This window comes from Lates calcarifer, linkage group LG15 (genome assembly GCF_001640805.2).
Source record: "Lates calcarifer isolate ASB-BC8 linkage group LG15, TLL_Latcal_v3, whole genome shotgun sequence".
In the NCBI taxonomy this organism is placed as follows: domain Eukaryota; kingdom Metazoa; phylum Chordata; class Actinopteri; family Centropomidae; genus Lates; species Lates calcarifer.
The window spans coordinates 14108946-14115741 of NC_066847.1; the positions used below are offsets into that span (position 1 = coordinate 14108946).

Below are 6796 nucleotides of genomic sequence, written 5' to 3' on the forward strand. Positions count from 1 at the left end.
ATGTAGCAAAATTTTCCACAATTTAATGACAAAAAAGCTGCATTTTCTTCGACACATCACTGCAAATTCAATGATTTTGTGTCAAAATAATCACAAAAATTACTGCAAGATCCTAGAGGAAATCCCTGCATATGATTTTTAGCTATGTACTTTTTCCACAAACTTTTTGAAGCCCCCTCGTATGTGAACACAAATCCTGGATTGCTAAATGCAGCAAAAATATAACAGAATAAAAGTAATTTTAAAAATACAGCAAGGTATATAAACAATCTTTCTCATATAACTACACCTAATTGAATTCACTGCAGCCGCCCTCTTCATCATTAGGGCCCGAGCAACGAGTTGCAAGGACCCTCTTGTTTTCATTCGGTTTCATTATTTATTTATTTTTTTCTTCTTCCGGTGCCACTTTAATCGCATTTTAGGGAGCCTAAACATGCATGAAAAGTCATGAAAATTTGCAGATGCGTCAGGCATTGCGAAAAATTAAATAATTTAGGGGTCCTGAGCATGGGCGTGGCAAAATGGCCTCAGTAGCGCCACCTACATTTTTTGACGGAACAGCCCCTCAAGCCCGTTGCGCCTAAAAATCTGAAAATGCATATGTAACATCCCATGATGCACCAAAAAGTCTCTTGGAGCCATAACCAACACAAAGTTTTTTTTTTTGCCATTTCCAGGGGTCACGGGAAATCCAACTTGTCCTAAACGCATTATCCAATTGACTTCAAAATTTGATAAAATGTTATTAAGACATAGACAATGTTTGATTGCGAAGCTTTTGAGTTTTCATTGAAGGGCGTGGCCGTTCTGGCCCCTCAAAATTCAATGACTCATCACGGAACAGAAAGTTGCATTAAACTTGTTGTATTTCAGCCATACTTGGTCCAAACTGCATCAAACTGTACAGTATTGTTAATGGTACCTAACTGCACACATCCATATGTCAACATTCATACAATTGTTGTAGCGCCACCTATTTATAGCAGGAAATGACATATATTATAGTGTGATGTCCAGTTTCTAGAAGGGTGACCAGATTCACTTCAAATGTTGTCAGCCCCTCCTTAAGGCCTTCAGGAAGACTTGCTGGGAAAATTGTGAGTTTTGGTCGAAGCGTGTGCCTGTTCTGGCCTGTCAAAGTTGGACTTGGGTCAGCTCAGGATTGTCTGAAGTTCTGGAGCAGTTCGCTGCTTTATCCTATAGATGGAGCCATTGTATTACTCTTTGATGGGTTTTTGGGAGGGGGTATCTCTCTCTCTGTGTGTATGTGTGTGTGTGTGTGTGTGTGTGTGTGTGTGTGTGTGTGTGTGTGTGTGTTTGAGGGGGGAGGGGAGGAGGAGTTGATCAGCCTTAAAACTGTTGGTTGTTTTAACATGCTCTGATGCCACAGTGAGAGTACAGTCACAATAGCCAAGAGCTGCTGTTGCAGATGATGGCTCTGAAAAATACTGTCACAGAAAATAAGTAGAATAAGAGCTTTTATTTTAAATCTTTTGTTGCCACAAATTCAGGTTTCTTACAGTGTTTTCCTTATTGAAAACAAAATTCTACCTCAAATGTATCAATAAAAATCTTCTTTTGTAGTTAATGTCACCAGTTTATAGTTTCGTTTTAATAGCATTCCGTGTCACTGATGTGCCTTTAATTATCGGTTCTATCAGCGATCATTTATGTGCTTATCTTACGGGGGTGAGCCACCTCACAGGTTGATTATATTACCTGTTGACCTCAGGTCAGTGAGCTAAGACAATGTTTAATGCAGTATTTTTTCTGATATGAAAATAGATATCATTCAGCACTCAGCAGGCCCCTCTTCAGAAACTCATATCTTAATTTGAAGGAATTGCGGTTTATTTTGAATTCATGTAATCTTACTCCATCACCCTTTCTGTTTCTTTCTATCTCTCTCTACTCATCTTCTCCCATATGCCTCCCCTTGACTAAAGCTGAGCGTGGATTGATGCTGTCTTTACAGTTTGCTTTTGATCAGTTAGGAAATTTCACACAGGGTCGGCTGATATTTTCGTGTTTCACAGTGTACGGCGACAGGAAAGGTTCACTAGGTCCACCGGCATCGAGGTGAACCAGCTGAACATAAGCCACGCAAGTTGACGACAAGTGCATTGAAAAGTAAAAGCTGCTGGCCTTTACCTTTTCTTTGTCAAACCACCTGTTTCGGCCAGCAGTTAGTAAAGTAATATTTTCAGCGTTGTCCACAGTCTCATGACATGTTTAACACAAAGCACAGCACGCTGGTTAAGCTCATGGCAAATTGTTACTAACAGCTAAAATGAAAGCTTGTCTGTATGTAGTGTAACTGAGTAGTTTTGACACTAAATTTCACAAAGTGCTGTAAACTTCATTCTCTTAGACAAACAAGCCCACCAACATTTTAGATTTCTGTCGAGTGAGATATTGAGTTTACTGTGATTTTACTGTTGCTGTTCTAGAAACAATATTTAGTTGTACTTAATATATAACTCAATTCTTCTCGTCTCCTGAATTTATTCTTTTGCAAAATGATAAATTGAGTGTGAGCCGGACTGATAGGGGTCTGTATGGATAAAGATAAAATCCTAATGATACCCATCCCTACAGCTGGTTAGTGGCTTCGCCCTGACTTTAGGCAGATAAGCAATTCACTGTTCAAATCACTTCATTATAAGCCTTGTTTAAGCATAAATTATTTATATATGCACGCAAAAACAGAACTATTAAAAAAAACGATAAAATGATAAAATGATTTTGCTCAAAACTTGTAAACTCAAGTTAAAACTGATTTTTATCTCCCAATTTACACGCAGTATAAAAACTTCAGTAAAGATTTGAGCTGTCACTTGAGAAAGCATGCCAAAAACAAAAGAAATCACTGTAGACTTGAAAAAAAGAATTGTTGATGCTCAGGAAGCAGGAGAAGGATATACAAAGTCATCACAGCATTTCCAAGGGTCAAGAACTCAAATGAGAAGTGTCACTGAGAAATTCAAGGAAAGCCACACTGTGCAGAACAAGCCTGGCAGAGGTAGGAAGCGAAAGATTTCAATCACCCTGGAAAGAAAACCAGTGAGAGACCTGTCTAAAGACCCCATAAACACTGCCAAGACACTAATGAATAACTTAGCTAAGTCAGGAATTGTAGCCTCAAAGAAGACAATTATTAGAGCTCTGCACAGGAATGGACTGTGAGCTTGCAGACCAAGAAGAACTCCACTTCAGCAGAAGAGACACCTTCAAGCCAGACTGAAGTGTGTCAAGGACAACCCGGAGAAAGATTATGCATACTGAAAGCATGTCCTTTGGTCAGATGAGACAAAACTAGAGCTCCTCGGCCACAGAGACACTGCTTGTGTTTGGAGGAAGAGGGGAGAGGCGTACCACCCGAAGAACAGCGTCTCCATAGTGAAATGCAGTTCTGGGAATATTATGCCGTGGGGATGCTTCGGTACATCTCGGAAGTGGGAACTGTTACGCCAGCGTGTGCCCTACGACCTGCGTTGACCCCGCAGTTGCCGGGGTCCCACGGTCGCCATTCCCCCGACGGGCACGGGGTGCGAGGGCCCATTCAACGCTGCTCGCAGCTTTAATTCTTTTTGTTTTTGTTTGATATTCAGTTTTGTCTATTTAAGGAGTCTCATAACTTTATAACTTTTTTTAATCCTTGGCCTTGAATTCATTTTTCTTTATCCAAGTCGCAGGACTGAAGACAGTGCAACTTCACAAGAAATCATTCCAACTTCCAATTAATTAATTAATTAATTAATTAATTTTGCTGTTATTTGACAGGACAGCATAGTTACAGTAGTTACTGAACTTTTACATCCATCTGTACATTCATTTCTGACTGACACAGCTATTTGGATGAATGGTGAAATGTGTCAGAATTTAAAATAACTTAAATCCAGTTGATTTAACTCAGACAGTATGTTGTTACAACAGTGTTTCAATCTTTTTTTAAAGAGAAGTTACCAAGTACTAGATTAAAGCGCAGCAGTTTTGAAATGAATTTTCCTTATTGTGCTTTTCAGCACCATTTTTGTTCTTCTCTAATCAAACCATTTCAGGTCTAATAGAAGAGGCCATGTTCAGTGGCTGGATACAACAGATCACTGCTTGAAATGTAGAGCGGAAGGCTATGTTACCAAAGTACATGGAAATCTTTACAACAGACTGAAGTTACATTCAGTCATTGATATTAATTGTTCATTATTCATGTGCATATGTTTTTTATTCACATGCACGTTATGATGTTACATTTACTGAGGCAGTTAATCATCACCAACTCAGAATAGTTGTTCTTGTGCATGTTATTGTTGTCTTCAGGTATAAACAATATTAAAGTTTTAGCTTTAGGATGTTTTTAAATGCGTTTATAATAAAAAAAATTTGAGAGGAACATTATTTCCATTTGATTTGTGTGGTGAGATTGTGACATCAATGAGACACTTTCTTGATCTCTGGAAATGATTGCACTAAGTTCACACAAATCTTTTGGTGACATCAATGAGATGTTTTACTGCCTCTTGAAAAGGAGTATAGTTAAAATGTACAACATTTCTGTAGAGTGATGGCACATCAGCAAGTCAAGCACAAAATTCATTTTCAGCCATACCACAATTTAAAAAGCAAGTAAAAGCAGTTTGTCATATTTGGGATTCTGGCTTTTGGCCAAATGCGTTCTTGACCAACAGGTGAAAACATTACTGGCAAAAATGTCCAGTGGAAAATCTGCCAAATTAATAGTCTGTTGTGAGATGTATAAAGTATGTTGACAACTGAAAGGATAACTTATTTTGGACTTAATTTGATGCGGACAAGTGCACCGTGCAGCAGCTATTGACGGTGTCCGGGTTCATTGTTGATCAGTACAGCACTGATTCCAAAGACTTTTGTCCCTATCAATTATTTACACCCTAACTAGGTTAAAAAATTGTCCCTTTTTACATATAAACATACATTAGTTTGTTTTTACCTCCGCTATTTCACTCACGGAGTGTTTGGTCACGTGACTTGGCAGACATCCCTAAAGGAGTTCAGTCATGCTGACTACTTTAAATAAATTATATTTGTTTGTGCTTTATCTTTGTTAAATGTAGGTTAACATATGGCTGTTGCATTGTGGCTCCCATTTCTCTGTACCCATGGCTAACATGCATTTTGTGTGGTCATGGGTGTGTCATTACGTTATTCAGACTACACTGTCCACAACACCCGCTGCTCCAGAGGGATAAATACCTGCTTAAAGTGACAGATGAGGAAGGACAAAACTACAGGAAAGAGAAGATATCAAGTTAGTATGTAGTATAATATTATGCAGGTGAAACAAGGCTGTCCTAGAAGTTTGTTTTATGTGGGTGAGAACATATCCTGATCAAAGATAACTCCAAGATGCTTTACAATGGAGCTGGACGCCAGGGCAATGCCATCTAGCGTAACTATGTCATTAGAAAATGTATTCCTGAGATGTTTAGGGCCAAGTACAATAACTTCAGTTTTGTCTGAGTTCAACAGTAGGAAATTGCTGGTCATCCAAGTCTTAATATCCCTATGGCATGCCTGGAGTTTAGTTGACTGGTTTTATCAGACTTCATTGACAAATATAGTTGTTTATCATCTGCATAACAATGGAAACTTATTTATGGAGTTATTATGAGAAATAACTCCATAAATAAATAGATAAGGCCTATCAGATAGATAGGACTTAAGCCAGTTTAGTACGGTTCCTTTAATGCCAATAAAATGCTCCAGTCTCTGTAAAAGGATGTAATGGTCAGTTGTATCAAAAGCAGCACTGAGATCTAACAAGACAAATACAAAGACAAGTCCATCGTCTGATGCGATCAGGAGGTCATTTGTAACTTTCAGGACATCATTTGTGAATTTTTGCTTTGAGCTATGATGCAAGCTAAATCCTGACTGAAAATCCACAAATAAACCTTTGTCCTGTAGAAACAGTTTTGCAACTGCTTTCTCCAGGACCTTAGAGAGAAAGGGGAGGTGTAATATAGGTCTATAGTTGGCTAATATGTCTGGATTGAGAGTAGGCTTTTTCCAGAGGTTTAATTACAGCTACTATATAAGACTGTGGCTGTGACTGTGTTAGTAAGGACAGATTAAATATCCAGTACAGAGTAGCTAATTAGGAGTAAAGCAGCCTAGATGGGATGAGGTCTAAAAGACAGCTTGAAGGTTTAGATGAAAAAATAGTTAGTTGGTGGAGGCCGATGGGAGAGAAACAGTCTAAATTTGTTTTGTTTTTTTCTAGGGATCCTGTGTTTTGACATAAATCAGTGCTGGCTGAAGGCAGGAGGAGGTGAATTTTGTCTCTAATAGTTAAAATTTTATTATTAAAGAAGCTCATGAAGTCATCACTACTGAGAGTTATAGGAACACATTGATCAATAGAGCTGTGACTCTCAGCCTGGCTACTGAAAAGAAACCGGGGGATTCTTTTTATTTTCCTCTATTAATGATGAGTAATAGGCAGCTCTGGCATTACATGGGGCCCACTTATACGTTTTAAGACTCTTGCAAAGCTACACAGGATTCCTCCAGTTTGGTGGTACGCCATATTCTTTCAAGTTTATGTGTTGTGTTTGTTTTTATATACAGGTTTGAGAGTTAAACCATGAAGCTAACCTCTTTTTCTTTCTTAGGGGGGCAATAGAGTCTAGAGTTGTACGGAGTGAGCCTGCAACACTGGCTACAAGATGATCAAGTTGGTAGGGAATAAGGCTAGTATAAGAGTCATCTGATAAATTGAGATATGACATTGAATTTAGGGTAGATGGAATCA

The 6796-nt window shown here is 38.6% G+C and overlaps 1 pseudogene; it reads right to left on the reverse strand.

The window, feature by feature from the left end:
• Positions 1–5239: 5239 nt before the first annotated feature.
• Positions 5240–6571, reverse strand: LOC127143375 (uncharacterized; annotated as a pseudogene).
• Positions 6572–6796: the final 225 nt, after the last annotated feature.